The 16,294-nt window shown below is 60.1% G+C and overlaps 1 protein-coding gene and 1 long non-coding RNA gene across 8 annotated transcripts in view; one reads left to right on the top strand and one right to left on the bottom strand.

Annotated features, from left to right (window-relative positions):
- Positions 1-16,294, bottom strand: part of PPARGC1B (PPARG coactivator 1 beta) — a 101,897-nt gene that overhangs the window by 41,472 nt on the left and 44,131 nt on the right. The window lies entirely within an intron of this gene.
- LOC146405836 (uncharacterized) lies at positions 8,283-9,527 on the top strand. The gene is made up of 3 exons (XR_014839175.1): positions 8,283-8,417; positions 8,897-8,987; positions 9,391-9,527. It is a non-coding gene; the product is annotated as an uncharacterized LOC146405836 (long non-coding RNA).

The following is a 16,294-nucleotide window of genomic DNA, read 5'->3' as shown; positions in this document are numbered from 1 at the left end:
ATGTTTTCCCGTCTTTTTAGGGCCGCACCCGCGGCATATGGAGGCTCCCGGGCGAGGGGTCTCATCGGAGCTGCAGCTGCCGGCCTACCCCACAGCCACAGCAATGCCAGATCCAGTCCGCACCTGCGACCTACACCTCAGCTCACGGCAACGCCGGATCCTGAACCCACGGGGCGAGGCCAGGGATGGAACCCGCAACCTCATGATTCTTAGATTCATTTCCGCTGAGCCTCGACGAGAACTCTGGTTACTACCATAACTTTTAAATGTTGCATTAAAATATGATTTGTCTTGATGACTGAGTTTTTGGCATCTCCTTAAATTTCGTGCCTGGGCCGAGGGCCTTTGCCTCACTCTACTCGCCGCCTGGCTGAATGAGGATGAAAGAGTTGCCGAATGAGCAGGTGACCAAAGCAGGGTCAGCCCCGATCCTCCACCCCGTCCCTCTGGAGCCTGAGTGTCCACGCCTCTACAGTGGAAGCCATCACCCTCTGGCTGCTGCGGAGAATCCCAGGCCTGGCCACTGACGTGTCTGGAGAAGTCTCCAGTGCTTTCTCCGGGTGAGGGACTGCTAGTATTTCTTTTCCGGAGAGAAGTTCAACCCAGGGGTGAGCAGCAGTCAGTGTGGGGTTTGGTTTTGCTGTTTTTTCCTTTCTTTTGAGGTCTGCACCTGTGCATGTGGAGGTTCCCAGGCTAGGGGTCAAAACAGAGCTGCAGCTGCCGGCCTGCACCACAGCCACGGCCACGCCGGATCCGAGCCGCATCTGCAGCCACGCCACAGCTCTCACCGCAACGCCGGATCCTTACGCCACTGAGCGAGGCCAGGGATAGAACCCGTGTCCTCAGGGATACAGTCTGGGTCTTAACCTGCTGGGCCACAACGGGAGCTCCGGCATTCAGTTTTGAGGTGAGCTGCAACACACTGGCCTGGTCTATAATGAAAGGAGTGACGTGTGCTAAGTGAGTAGATTCGGCTGCAGCTGCAAGCCGGTTCATGGTCGGCCTGTTCTGAGGCCAGTCCTGGGCAAAAAGGAAGGCAGCCCTGGGGGCGGTGGGGGGACGCTGAACCCACTCCTGCTGTGGGACCCTGACCTGGCACGCTTTTCCTTTCAGCTACATTGCGTGCGGTTTCCTCAAAATCCAAAGGCCCAGGGCCGGGGCGGCAGGGCTGGCACAGGTCAGCCAGTGCTGTGTGAGATGCGGGGGGCGGGAGGGGGGCGTCTGCACGAAACCGGGAATGTGGTCAAGACCAGCAACGGGTGCACTTCGACACGGCCGGTTTTACGGTACGTGTATTTCACCCACAATAACGTGACACTGAATTTTAAAGAGTCCCAGGGACCTAAAGTAAAGCGCCCAGCACCCCCGGAGGTTCTCTGGGGTCCCCAGCGGCCACGTCCTGTGGTTCGATTTCTGTGACTCCTGCCGAGGCTGGCAGGGGACCCGAGGGAGCGGGGCCAGGGCTCGGCTGAGAAGCCCTTTTGCCTGTTAACACTGTTATAAATAACCCAGAAAGAGGCCGAGCGGGGCTCCTGGCAGGCGAGCGAAGGTCAGGGAGCCCCTTGGTGGCATCTGAGGAAATGTCACAGGGGCCGGGCCAGCAAGGCGCAGACTCACGTCTGCAGCCCAGGCCGCCCGGGCTGCGGGCAGCCGGGCCCACGTGCCGCGGAGCTGCAGCATCTCACCCATGCTCGGGAAGGGCAGCCCCAGGGGGGCAGGCTCCCGGGGGTCCTGAGCAGAGGGGCCCCCGGGGCGCTGGGGGCGCCAAGGGTAGCTGAGGCCGGCTCCCCCCAGAAGCCAGGCCGGGGCTCAGCCACCACCACACGAGCCTCGGCTTGTCAGCCAAGGCTCACCGCCCGCCAAGGGACAGGTGACTCAGCTGAGCTCAGCCCACGACTGCCCCGCCGGGGCCGCTGCACAGCGTGGGAGCTGGGAGGGCCTCCCGGGCCATCTGGGCCTGAGCTTCCCACGCTGGGCTCCCTGGGGAACCCCTGCGGGCGCGCCACCCCCAAGCCGCCAGCGCCCTGGGCTGGGAAGCAGGAGGGATTACGAGGCAGTTCATGAATTAAGTTTTCCCTTTTTATTAACCCAAACCCACGCAGTGGCCCCACCGCCCTCCTCTTTAAAACCGGAGCGATTTCAACATGGAGCGCTTGGCGAAGACCAAGCACACAAAGAGCCAAATTCTGTTTCCTTCTTACATATCAGAAATACAGGGACATGGCACTTTGCACAGGAATCCTATATATTCCCCAACCCCCACACACAAAGCTATTCCTCATAACGCGCTCTTTCACCGGCAATTTAAAGGCTATGTTGGAGTTCCTGTCGTGGCGCAGTGGTTAACGACTCCGACTAGGAACCATGAGGCTGCAAGTTCAAACCCTGGCCTTGCTCAGTGGGTTAAGGATCCGGTGTTGCCGTGAGCTGTGGTGTAGGTCACAGGTGCAGCTCGGATCCCGTGGTGCTGTGACTGTGGTGTAGGCCGGTGGCTACAGCTCCGATTACACCCCTAGCCTGGGAACCTCCATATGCCACCCATGCGGCCCTAAGAAGACAAAAAGATTTAAAAAAGATAAAAATAAAAAAATGAAGGCCATAGAGGGTTCATTTGACCCATTAAGAATCCACTTCCTGCAGAGGTGTTACCCGCCACTCAGAGCCCAGCAGAGGGGGTGCCCCCCGTTTTACAGACGAAGATGCTGAGACTTGGGCAGTCACGTGACTTCACTAAGCAGGATGTGGAGAGTCTCTCGGGCCCAGAATGCCTCGGCAACAAGCTGTGGTGTAGACCGCCTCCGAGAGAGCCAGAGCTGGGGCCAGCCCACCATTGCCAGGGAGCTGGGGCCACAGCTGAGACGAGGGGTGCCGCTCACTCTCGGAGAAGCCCTCCCTGACTTGTCACCGCCCTTAACAACACCCCAAGTCCCCACGAACCCTCCTCTCCTGGCTCGGCCTCCCCAGGCTGCAGACGCCGGCCGGGGCATCACCTCTGCAACGAGCCCCCGACGGCTCGGGCTCTCGGCCGGCGATGGCCCCGCCAGGCGCTGGGCCCCTTCCCCAGTGTGCGTCTCAGTGAGCGAGGCCCTCAGGGCGCTGGGGGTCACGTCCTCACCCTGGGTGCCATCCGCAGCATGAGCCCAGGGACTGCACGTCTGCCCTGCAGAAGACAAGCCGCCCGCGGCCGTGGTCCAGGCTTGCCCTCTGTGGAATCCAGGGCCTGGCACAGGGTCTGGCACCGAGGAGACGCTCACTACATCTCTGCGGGGGGTCGGGGGGGGTGCAGAGCTCCGGTTTCCCAGGTCAGTTTAGGCGTCTCTGGCTCGCGCTGCTCTAGGCCTGCGAGGCTGCCCTCCCCCGGGGCTGTCCTGCCGCATCCACGGATCCCCTTAAGGAAATCGGTCGCAGTGGCCAGATGATGAGAAAGCCAGGCCCATGGGCCCCCAGATAAAGCTGGCGGGAAGCGGACGTGCGCTGGCCCCAGCAGGCCCTCCCTGGTCACATGGTCACCAGGGGCCCCCTGGCTCCCTCCTGCTACGGGTGAAGCTGCCTCCTGCAGAAGCGTGTTCATCGGGTGTCTAAGGTGAGCCCGTGTCACACAAATCGGCCCCTTCTTCTCACGAGGATGTGTCCACGGGCTGGCACTGCCACGGGGGCCCCGGCCTGGCCCTGACAGTGGACGGAGAGGCACCTGAGCGAGGAAAGCAGGGCCACCTGGCAAGGCCCGGCGTCCACCCAGGCCGGAAGCGGGAGCGCCAGGGCAGCCAAGAGCCGCCGTACGTGGGAGTCAGCGTCACTCCTGTGACCTGCCAGCCGTCTCCCCCTGCCAGCACGGGGGTCCTGGGGCTCACAGACAGCCTCCGTGCAGCCCACCAGACGCCCTCCGGTTTTATCCTCACGGCAGGGCAAGGCTCAGCCATGTCTCGGACGGGGCAGCCGAGGGGCCGAGAGGGGACGTGACCTGCCCGCAGTCACAGAGCAAGCGGAAGGGAGGAGCAGAGCCCCAAGCCCAAGACCGCGGCCTGAGCGGAGGCCAGAGGGCACCGACGAGGAGCTAGTGCGTGAGCCCTCCGCGCTGCCAGCACGGGGTCGGCCCCCGGTGCCTCCCCTTGGTGGAGCCTCAGTGTCCTATACCCCCAGGCTGCCAGCCCTGGAGGCCACGGTCTGTCACGTGGGCTTTGGGACGCGTGGGGTCAGCCCGTGACGCCCCGGACGTGGGGAGAAAGCCTCAGGCGTCGCATCAGCAACTTCGGGGACAGGGAAAGACGGCAGGTGGCGGGGGCAGCGTGTCTGCAGTGATGTCGGGGGCGGCTGCTGGCTCCTGCTTCTCAAGGAGCTGCCCATGGACCAGCAGCGTCAGCCTGGCCTGAGCTTGTTCAGTCCTGCGGGTCTCACGCTGAACCCCGAGACCTCCCGAACCGGAACCTGCGTGTTAAGAAGATCCCTGGGTGACCCAGACACGCGGTAACGTTTGGGAAGCAAAAAATTTTAAAGCACAAGACGAACGCAGCAGGTGACCTTGGCTTCAGCGCCTCAGTCCTCTGAGCTCCAGAGTCCGCCTCCGCAGACAGCAAGGCGTACGGGGCACGGGACGGCCGCCAGCCGGACGCGGGACGGCGCGGGTCGCCCAGGGCCTGGCCGCTAACAGCCACCAAACTGCCAGTTTCTCCCGAAAGGCCAGAGGAAGAGGCCTCTGCTTCCACCCCAGGCCCTGCCCGCACATCTGGGAAGCAAGGAAAAGGGCCCCGCGGGACAGCCACGGACGGGGACGAGGGGGGAGCGGAGGAAATAAAGAAGCAAAACAAAAACAGGCCACAAGGCCTGTCCGAATCCCCAAGAGGCAGGCGACACCCAGAGACACAGTGGTGTCAGCTCAGGTCCAAGGCCAGGGGCGGGGAGGGAGAGAGAAGCAGGAGCCACCGGGCCGTGTCCCCTTGGAGCACACGAGACAGTGCCTTTCCAGCCCAGCTCTGATCCAACTCTGGTGACCACGGCAGACACAACGCCAAGAATCACTGGAGCCACGGGCACAGAGGGCCCGGAAGAGACGGGTCAAACTGGACTGGAAGACACCAACCCAGGGGACCGGCAACCCAGGAGCTGGACAATGGGGGCGCTGAGCTGTGTGATCTTGGCTGAATGATTTAACCTCTCTGGGCCTCAGTCACATGGCGGATAAGAATAGCCTTCCGGGCCTTAGGAGGGTTTAATGAGAAGGGCTTGCATTGTGTCTGGAACAGAGGAAGTGCTCAAAAGATAATGGCCATTCTTGAGACGATTACACAGACCTGAAGCAACTGCAGAAGGTCCAGCGCTCTGGGCTTGTAGAGCTCACACCCAACCACTGTGTTAACCCTTCAAGCTCAGACTGACCCAGTCCACACCGCCATCAGCTCACGCCCCGCTGGCGGCCACAGCTTCCTGCTTCCACGCCAGCCCTCTCCAGGCTGCTGGACACGGAGAAGCCACAGCCAAGTCTTTAAGATGCAGGCAGGACCCTACTGGATCCTGTTTATTTTTTTGTTGGTTTTTTTTTTTTTTTTTTTGCTTTTTAGGGGTGCATCCAAGGCATATGGAGGTTCCCAGGCTATGGGTTGAAACGAGAGCTACAGCTGCCGGCCACGGCCACAGCCACAGCAACAAGGGATCCAAGCTGCGTCTGCAACCAACACCACAGCTCATGGCAACGCTGGATCCTTAACCCACTGAGTGAGGCCAGGGATTGAACCTGCATCCTCCTGGATACCAGTCAGGTTTCTGAACCTGCTGAGCCACAACGGGAACTCCTACCAGACCCAATTTTAAATCCTGCTTGGGGCGATCCTGCCATAGCTCAGTGGAAATGGATCTGACTGGCATCCATGAGGACGCAGCTTCGATCCCCAGCCTCCCTCAGTGGGTTAAGGATCTGGTGTTGCCATGAGCTTCGGTGTAGGTCGCAGATGCGGCTCGGATCCCTTGTTGCTGTGGCTGTGGCATAGGCCAGTGGCTACAGCTCTGATTAGACCCCTAGCCTGGGAAGCTCCATATGCCGCAGGAGCGGCCCTAAAAAGACCAAAAAAAAAAAAAAAAAAAAAAAAAAAAATTAACCCTGCTTGCCCCCGATTCCTCCCAGGTAAAGACTGAAACCCTGCAAGAGGCCTGTCAGATTCCACGTCCTTGGGCTCCTGCCTGCCTGCCAGCACTGTTTCCTAGGACTAACCCACCCCGCCAGACTCTCAGCCCCACTGGCCCCCTCTCCACCTCTGGCACCTGCCAGGATCTCTCCCTTCGCAGGGGCTGTTCCTTCTGCCTGGAACCTCATCCCACACAGAGGCCGGGTCTCCTCACCCGCAGGCCCAGCCTTCACTCTTTACCTTGAAGCAGCTTTCCGTGAGCCCTGCAGCCCACACGCGGAGCCCAGAGGCACCCTCTCGCAGCCTCCTGGAGGCCCTGGGCCATCAGAGCGAGCGTAACACAGTTGGTAATTACACGGTATTTGGGTTTATTTTTGTGTGTGTCTTTTTTTTGTTCTTTTAGGGCTGCACCCGCGGCCTATGAAGGTTCCCAGGCCAGGGGTCAAATCAGAGCTGTAGCCGACAGCCTACACCACAGCCACAGCAATGCTGAATCCGAGCCGCATCTCTGACCCACACCACAGCTCACGGCAACGCCGGATCCTTACCCCACTGAGCGAGGCCGGGGATTGAACCTGCAACCTCATGGTTCCTAGTGGGTTCGTTTCTGCTGCACGGCGAAGGGAACTCCACACACGTGTATTTGTAGGGGCATTTTATCAGTGCTCGCCACGGACTCCCCGGCACCCGGCACACAGTAGGTGGTTAACAAACGTGGAGCGTAAGTGAATACCCCAATCTCTGCCAGCATCTCACCCATCCCAGGAAGTCCCGCCTTCCCTCTCACCTCATCCCCTCGGCTTAACTCGTTCCCGCCTTCCCTCTCACCTCATCCCCTCGGCTTAACTCGTCACACACACGACAAACGCCAGGACTGCCTGGTCCTCAACCTCCATCCCTGACCTGCAGGCCTCGCGCCAGAGAGCCTGCGTTTCTAGACCTGATCTTCTTGAAAGCGGCTCTGGGCCGTGGCAGTCAACGCTGATGAAGCTGTCTGGGGCAGATGAGCAGAGATGAGGGCAGGCCAAGATTTAAAAGCATCCGGAATCCATTTATTTATGGTTGTTCTGGCACGTCCACGCTATTTTAAGCTCTAGATCGATCCGACAGCCCGCCCCTCTCCAACGTCCCTCCAGAAACACCCAACATGCACCTGATAGGCCCTACCTGTCAGGGATCGGCTGCCCCCGCGCCTTGGGAGACGCGACCGTGATGAGAACGAAAACAGGCAGCTTAGTCAAGTCCCCACACAGTGTGACAGGTGTGTCCACAAGCTCCACTGAGAAGATGCGGCAACTGACACTCAGAGAGGTGAAGACACCGGCCCAGGGTCACACAGCTAGAAAGTGCTAGAACTGGAGTTCCTGTCGTGGCACAGCGGAAATGAATCCGACTAGGAACCATGAGGTTGTAGGTTCAATGCCTGGCCTCGTTCAGTGGGTTAAGTTTCTGGTGGTGCCGTGAGCCGTGGTGGAGGTCGCAGCACGGCTCGGATCTGGCGTGGCTGTGGCTGTGGTGCAGGCCGGCGGCTGCAGCTCCCAAGAGACCCCCAGCCTGGGAACCTCCATATGCCACGTGGGTGTGGCCCTAAAAAGACCAAAGACAAAAATTAGAAAAAGGGCTGGAAAGGGGATTCAATCCCACATCTTCCACATCCAAAGGTCAGACTGGGCTCCCAACCACCCAGCCACGCGGCCTCCCTCGCTCCCGCCCCGCCGCTCCGGCGAGAGGACCAGCTGATCTCAGGTCACGAGCCCGGCCGCCCATCCTGCCCACTCCGCTACAGAAAGGCCGCCAGGCTGGGCTGTGGCAAGAAGAGGGGCCGCGAACGTCATACGAGCCTGTTTGTTTTTAATGACGGATGGACAGAAAGACAGACGGCGAGTTCGCACGTCCCAGGTCACTGCTAGAAGGACAGGGGCGAGGGCTCGGGGGAGGTGGGCGAACGGGAAGAGGCAGCCGACGGGAACTCGGCACGTCGGGGGAAGCTTTCCTTTCCGTCTCCCTTCCTCTCCGCAGGACTTGCAGGTGTCACATGCGCTTCGACCCACCCTCCAAGGCCCATCGCAGCCGCGTCCCCGCGGGGCTGCCCTGAATGCGCCTCGCCGCAGCCACTCCGCGTCCGTCCACAGCCTGCTGCTCTCAGGGCACGCAGGTCCCTGGGCCCGCGTCCCCGTGTCCCCGTGTCCCCGCACACACAGGAGCCCCCAGCCGGGCGGGAGCGGACCCTCTGCGGAGCCAGGGGCACCCAGGGCCTGGGGAACCAACAACTCCCTTGCTCTGCATCTTGAGCCAAGGAAGGTGTGAACCCTGAAAGGGAGCTTGGCAGGCAGGGAGGGACGCAGAGGGTCCGAGGGCAAATTCGGCTTCTGGAGACCCGCCCAGCGCGTCCCTGGGACGAGACTCAAGCACTGCTCACGCCGACAGACCGTCCCTTTGGTCCCCGCGGTCACCAGTGATTAAAGCCGCCCATCTGGTGCCAGGCTCGAAGGAAGGGACAGAAACAGGGGCGAGAGGCAGGAGCTCTGTCCTCCGTCTCTCATCCCAACGGACCACCTAGGAAGCTGGGCCGTGCCTGAGGCTGGACCACTTGCTCCGACGTGGCCCTGGCCTTGGCGGGAGCCTGGTGATGGCCCTGCCTCACCTCCCAGGCAGCAAGGGGGTTCCCGGCTGCCTCAGCACCCACCCCCCCGGCCTGAGGCCTTGGGCGAGCTCTCGGTACCTGTGACACACAACCGTGACATTTTGCTGAGTCTCTCTCCTGGGCCCTGTCCTTTCAGGCATCTCATCACGCATCAGTACCAACCAGACAAAGACAGGGAGACGCTGTCCTGTCTACTGGGAAGATGAGGCAAGCGAGGCCCAGAGAGGGTAAGTAATACGCTTGAGATCACACAGCCAAATGACAATACTGGCCCTGGACCAAGGACGCAGCTGGGGAAGGGCCAGAACCAGAACTCCCCGGGCTAGAGCTGTGGGACTACAGCCACTCAGCACCTGGAGGCCTCGGTTCTCCCACGTTCCAAGGAGCTGTTGACCTGCTGCCTCTGATCACAGACCCACCGAGGGTGCAGCAGTGGGCTGAGAAATACACTCGAGGCCCAGGTCAGGCCTGGTGGCTCACCTTGCAACTCCCACTTCCCTCCGAGGATCTAGCCTGACAGAATGCTACATAATTCCACTGGCAAGGAAACCCTTCTTCTAACAGACAAAAAACAAAAGCATGCTGGAACTAGAATATAAAAGCTGTATTTTTTTTCTTTTTTAAAATAAGGACGTTTCCTGTGCTATGGATTCTGATGGAATTGGTCGTAAGTTTAGCTGACAAGGTAGGCGGCAGCGCCCGACGAGACTGACTTTGGAGAAAGATGTGCAATCATCTGGGCTCGGCCACTCAATCAGCTGTGTGACCCTGGCCAAGATACTCAACCTCTCTGAGCCTCAGCGTCTAAAATGGGAATGATATGACGATGCTTGCAAAGCAGGAGTTCTTAACCTTTTTTGAGTCCTGGGTCTCAGTGGCAAACTAGAGAAGCCTAGAAACTTCTTCTCCAAATGTTTATGAATGCATAAAACATAGGGTTATAATGGAAACCAACAATATCAAAATACATTTATAAAATATTAAAAAGAGTATCCTATGTTACAGTGATGGAACGTGCTTCCTTGTTACCACACTAAATAAGATCGAGCAGCAAGTGGACTAATTACTAGTGATTTCAAAGGAGTGATGAGTAGGATTTTATGCTCCGATCTGAAATAACGAGTGCGACAGGAAAATATCTGCTTTCCCTTGACGACAAAGTCACAGGTACCACTACTTTCACGGTTTGTCACCTACACTCAGAACAGACGAAATGCCAAATGTCACTTGGAGGTTGGCAAAGATAAAGATGGAATTTTTCCCCCAAGATCACACAGCTCTGAATTCGAGCACCCAGGGTTCAGCTGCTCAGGTGTGCAGCATCCTACGCGGTGGTGCCTGGCAGGCTCTGTCCAAGTTCTGGTTCAACTGCCCTCAAACAACAGGGCCGGGGTCCGCCTGCGTGCCGCCAGGAGTCCCCTGGGGAGAGGAGGCAGGCGCAGGGGAACGTGGGTCCTGCCGAGCTGTCCCGTAAGTGCGGGCAGCTCGGAAAGCTAATCCAGAAGCTTAGCGCCCAAAGAGGGTTAAGCCCCGGCTAGATGGGCCCGCGGCTCCCTAGGCTCCTTCCACGCAATAGCCGTGCCCTGACGACCCGCAAAGGAGCCCTCTCACGGGCTGCCTCCTCGGCGCCCCACTTGGCTGGCCTAGCAGCATCTCAACCTTGTGTCCAAACGTAGGGCTGTATTCTGTCTGCACCCAAGCCTTTCTCTTCAGTTCTCCCAGTGCCAATAAACGGCAAACCCTTAGCCAGCTACTCAGAAGCCAACCTAGGGGTTCCTCTTTCCCTCGCCCCCCCGATTCGATCCATCCAGTCCCTTCCCCCCAAAATACAGCGTTCTTCTCTCCATCTCTGCTGTCACCACGTGAACCCAGCTATCGCCACCTCCCACCTAGACCTGCGCTGTCCTCCGCCCATCCCTGCCCGTCCTACGCCTGGCTGTCCTCCCCGCGGCGGCCAAGGTAATGTTTTCAAAAGGTAAAGAGATACCAACCCCCTCCGAAGAGTCTTCTAACGCACCTGGAGTGAAACCCAAACATCCGCGGCTTAGAAGACCCTGCCGCCTTGCAGGCATCCTCTCTGGCCTTTCCTGCCCCACCCACCAGTCCCAGCAACATCAGAGCACAAAATCCAGTCACTGCCTCAGGGCCTTTGCACAAGCCATTATTTTTGCCGGGCTGGCTTCTTCCTGACACCTCCAGCAAAGGTCAGCTCTTCGGAGAGATGGTCCCTGACCACTGACGACAAAGGGGCCACCCCTCCCCGCTCCGGGACACTCTGCATCACGTGGCTGCATCTCATTTCCTCATGACCCGCAAAACTGACACGAACTAGTCCATTCTGCCCATGCGCTGGCTCTCTGTCCACCTCCACCTGAATGGAAGCTCCAGTTGCCGGGCACGAGTGCGTCCTGCTTCCTGCTACGCGGGGGTCCACAGAAGGCACGCTCCAGGCTTCACTGGGTGGGCCTGTTTCGCATACGGTGCACCAGGCAGAGGTGCTGACACATGGCACGTTGTTCGATCCTGGCAGCTGCTGTTATCTGCCTCCTACAGGGGAGAAGCCCGAGGAGGTCCCATGAGGTTTCCCAGCTTGTTGATGGTTGCCTGACTCCAAGGCCAGATTCGTTTTTGTTTTGTTTTGTTTTTGGCTTTTTAGGGCCACACCTGCGACGTATGGAGGTTCCCAGGCTAGGGGTCTAATGGGAGCTGCAGCTGCCGACCCAACACCACACCCACAGCAACGCCAGATCCGAGCTGTGTCTGTGACCTACACCACAGCTCATGGCAACACTGGATCCTTAACCCCCTGAGCAAGGCCAGGGATTGAACCCACATCCTCTTGGACGCCAGCCAGGTTCCTTTCCGCTGAGCCACAGTGGGAACTCCCCAGAGCCAGGTTCCTAATCACTGCATCCTACTGCTGCAGAAATGAGCCCTCGCCTCTCCCCACCCTCCCAAGTCATCCCCGAACAGGGGAGGGCTGCTTCTACCGAAGAGGCAGGGGGTGGGGCTGGAGCGACGGCAGCCCAGGCCTCGTGATGCTGTGACCTCATCTTGCTCAGAGTGCTCCCCCGCTGGGCCCAGGGAAGCTGGCTGGCAGGGATGCGGCACCCACACCTGGACTCACACTTGCCTGCAGCACCCCAGAAACTCCCCACGGCTCCTTCCTCCTCAACTGCCTTTTCCAGGCCTCTTATCCCCAGATCAGGTTTCCAGGGCTGGGGAGCCTCTGCTTAGGAAATTGCCCAGTGAGCCAACACGGGGCAGGTGTTAGAGCTGCCTGAGGCCGGAGGTCTGCGGTCGGAGCCCCGGAACCTCGGCAGGCAAGGTCTGGACAACCAACGGTCCAGCCCTCCTTCCGCTCTAACCAAACCACAGCTGCAGGGGCCTGCGGGCGATGGCCTCGCTCTCAGCTCCGTCTCACAGATGAGCAACCTTGAGGCCCTGAGAGGTTTGCCAGCTTCCCTTGAGACATCCAGCTAAGCACTCTGGGAACCCAGGACATCTGACGCCCTAAGCCATGACACGTACCCGACAGGCTAGAAGAAGAACAAACCCCTTTTTGTTTCGGAGCCTGGCCAAGGGCGTGCAGGTGGCAGAATTATAAAACAGAGTGAAAGGGGCCCTTAGACAGACCTGCCTCTAATTCTATTTTCCAGGGGAGGAAACTGAGGCTCAGAGCGGAAAAGTCTCTGACTGCTCCTGGGAGGCCGCAGGCGGCCCCCGATGCACTCTGCATAGCCCTGGACAGCGGGCAGAGCATGCAGGCGGCAGGCGCTCGTGGGGGGTGGGGGGTGGGCATGGCCCTGGACAGCGGGCAGGGTGCACAGGCAGCACACACTCGGGGGGACGGGGGCTGGGCCGCAGCCCCTATGAAGGACCCCCTGCAGGAGGCTGCGCCCTGGAGACTGGATTCCAATCTGCTTACAGCAGGAAGGGCAGGTGCTTGGCAGCTGTCGGGGGCGGGGGAAGCCGGCCTCAAACAGAGCCCCGTGTTGCCATCGCAGCCCTGTTGCCAGGGCATGACCCTGGCTCGGCTGCCGGCCTCCTTATATAGGGCAGCGCACAGGTCCCCGCCCCGCCTTCTCCCAATGCAAAGGTAGTGGACGCAGAAAAGATAAACAGGCAACTGCTCTTTGGAGGCAAACATATCCCGTTGCCATTTTACCCCTTTGAGGATGGGGCGTGCACGCGTGCGTGTGCACACCACGAAACGGCACGTCAGAACAAGGCGGCCGGGCCGGGGTGGGACACGGGCAGCTGCCCCCATGTGTCCCCGAGGAGGTCCCCTTGCCTCCCAGGCCTCAGGTTCCCCCTAAGGATAGAAGACTCCCCACAAGAGTCAGACTAAACCCTGCCGCACGCCCCGGCCTTCCTGGCCATGGCGCGTTTTGACCCTGCGACACACAGGCCACCCGAAACCTTTTCCCCTCATCAAAGCAGCAACACGAGTGTGAGACGCCACCCGCCGCTCGGTCTGCAAGGCCGTCCCCGACACACCCTGTCCTCCCGGTCAGGCGTCCCCACACGCGGGTTTTACCCTCCCTGATAGCGCAGGTCACAGGGGCTGGCAAACCTCTGCAAAGGGCCAGAGCGTAAATATTTCAGGGTTTGGAGCCAAAAAAACGAACTACTCAGCACTGGGGTTGCAGGTGAGAGCAAACAGGCAGGGCTGGTTTCCCAAACAACTTTCTTTATAGGGAGTCCCCTCTGTGGCGCAGCAGAAACGAATCCAACTAGTATCCATGAGGACGTGGGTTCGATTCCTGGCCTCGCTCAGTGGGTTAAGGATCTGGCATTGCCATGAGCTGTGGTGTAGGTTGTGGATGCGGCTCAGATCTGGCGTGGCTGTGGCTGTGGCATAGGCCGGCAGCTATGGCTCTGACTTGACCCCTGGCCTAGGAACTTCTACATGCCTCCGGTAGGGCCCTAAAAAGCAAGAACAAAAAAAAAACAACAACAATCCCAAAACTTTATTTACAGCAAAAAGCAAAAAAAAAAAAAAATCCCTTTATTTACAAAAACCCGCAGCGACTGGACACAGCCCTCGGGGCCTTAGTTTGCTGACCGAGGGAGCATCAGTTTCATCACCCCGCCCTGGGGTCCTTTGCTCCAACACAGCGCTGCCTCCCACTCCCTGGGCGGGGCTCTGGGGTCTTCGGAGCTGCCCTGTGCAGTCACCACTCTTGGCAGACACCTCTTCCAGCCGGGAGTCTGCCCGGAGCAGCTCCACACCCTCTGATCAGGTACCACTTCTCTGCAGGGACTGCTCAACCAGACCGCAAAGCCCAAGGCCCAGCTAAATGGGCATCCGTGGGCTCGGAAGGAGGCCTGTGCGGGGAACAGCAGTGCCTGGGCGCTGCCATAAGGATCTTGGCTTCCCCGGGCTCTGCACGACGTTCCAGAAGGCGGGGACAGGTGGCTGAGTGGGGTCTGAAGGCATGAGGAAGCCGGGGTGTGGCCTGTGCCTGCCACGCACAGTTGGCGCCTGGGCACTGCCAGGGGCCTTCTCCAGAGCCGTGGGCTCTCTCGGGGCTCCGTGCTCTCCACAGAACCGCGCGTGGCGTTGCTGGAGGCCCGTCGGTGCTCAGCGCACCTCGTCCTCTGTCCTTCCCCTGGGACGCCTCCCTCCGACAGGAAAGCACCTCCTGAGTCAGGGGTCCCTCCTGGCCACAGAAACCACTCCCCGCCTGCCTGACCCGGGTCAGGGCAACCACAGCTGCCCCCGTGGCTCCAGGCGCAGAGGGCGAGCCATCCAATCCCCATGCCCAGCCGGGAGGCGGAGGCCGGGGGGCTGGGCAGCACGCCCCCTACCCAGCCAGCGACCTGGGCCCCGCCTCGCCTCGACCCGACCTCTGGTCTCAAGGTGGCATGGCCACTGAAGGTCAAGGCGAAGGCACATCCACTTCTTAGAGGGGGGCCCAAGGGCAGGCCCCAGATGCCCGTGGGTGAAAAGCCAAGGCAAAGTGTCCTGTGGAGGCAGGGATTCCCTCTCCCAGAGGCTGGCAGCGCAACCTGCCCAGGGGGCTGGGGCGCCCGGGAACGCGGGCGGCTTGGACCAGCGAGTGTGACTGTCCCAGCGCTGTCCCCTCTGCTGCTTCGCCGCCAGCCCTCTCTTCAAGCCTCACATCAGGCCTCCAAGGAGCGATTAACGGCCCCCTTTGCCGGTGGAAAACCCTGTCACAGAGGTTGTAAGAGACAGAAGTCGCGCAGCCAGCGCGGATGAGACCCCGGGCTTCCTAGTGCCCGCAGCACAGAAAACCCCAGGCCTTCAGTGACGCTCAGGCTCGCGGGCCCACGGCCGCCCCAGCCCAAAGCGGAAGGCGTTCAGTCCGAGAGGCGGTCCTGGCCTATCTTTGACCCTTCCCTCCGGGGGGCGCAGTGAGGAGGGCAGGTGGGGACCTCACCCCGCCCCCACCCCATCCCTGGGCGCCCTGGAAGGACCCTCCAGGCCAGGCCTGTTTGCTAATTCCCTTTTTACAGCCTCCTGCCCGGCCGCTCCCCGCCACACCTTCGTACACGGTGTTCCACCCGCTGCCACCCTCCCCAGGGCTCCGCTGTCCCCAAAGCCCTGCCCTCCCAAGCCAAGCCCGAGGGCGCCTCTGCCCCGCTCACCGTCCTCAGTGGCTTTCATCACCTCCCTGTGCGGGGGCTTCGAAGCCAAGGCCACAGCAGGAGGACCTGCACCCTGGGCCCCAGGGCCAGCAGGTGCCCACCCAGCCCAGTCTGCGGGTGAGGAAACCATCTATAGACAGGGCCTGATTAATGAAACAACATAAACTAAATAACATTCTACACATTAAGTTAAAATTACAATCTTTAAAGTTAAGAAAATGTAAAATTAAAATTGAAAAAATTAAATTACATTTAAATGTTAAATATAAAACTTAAACCAAAACCCCCGAGGCGCTGGGACGTGGTTCCTCATGCTCTTAAGGAGCCGAAGGCTGCAGAACGGCGAGGGGAAGGGGCCGCCGGACGCAGGCTGATGAGAGCAGCTCTTCTTGTCGCCTCTACTCACCGGGCCGGCGGTTAAGAGCAGCTACGGAGGGAAGAAGCAGTCCGACAGTGGGGACCAACTCCCTTCTAGCGCGAATATTCGCTCATCGCCCCCTCCGCAGACACTGGCCTCGGCTATAAAAGCCCAGCCCGTCCTGGCGGTGAAAGCCCAGGATTGCGGCCCGGGAGACTCCCCTGGGTGGGTTCACGCCCAAGCAGGCGGCCCTGCACCCCATGCACACCTCCGGCGATTGGGGGCTCACCAAGCAGCAGAGGGACCACCTCTGGAAGCTCTGAGGTGGGAGTTCAGGGGGTCTTACTGGGGCTGCCAGCTGCCCCCAGAGTGGAAGCTGGGGTGGCTCCAAGAGGGGCGGTAAGGAGAAGGCAACCTGGCAGAATCAAAGGATACCCTTACGAAGGGTAAGGCAAGGCTTGGCTCTCTGACCACCTGCTGCAGCATCTCCAGGGGGAGCTTGGAGAAACGCTCTTTCCCGGGCCCTGCCCCAGAGGCTCTCATCACCTCGGGGACACAGGG

Source organism: Sus scrofa, chromosome 2 (assembly GCF_054392235.1).
Source record: "Sus scrofa isolate SSC_HxYL_T2T_F1_AM1 chromosome 2, Sscrofa_HxYL_maternal_Yorkshire_Landrace_v2.0, whole genome shotgun sequence".
Classification (NCBI taxonomy): domain Eukaryota; kingdom Metazoa; phylum Chordata; class Mammalia; order Artiodactyla; family Suidae; genus Sus; species Sus scrofa.
Note: the sequence above shows the minus strand (reverse complement) of the source record. Positions and strands in the feature narration are given on the sequence as shown.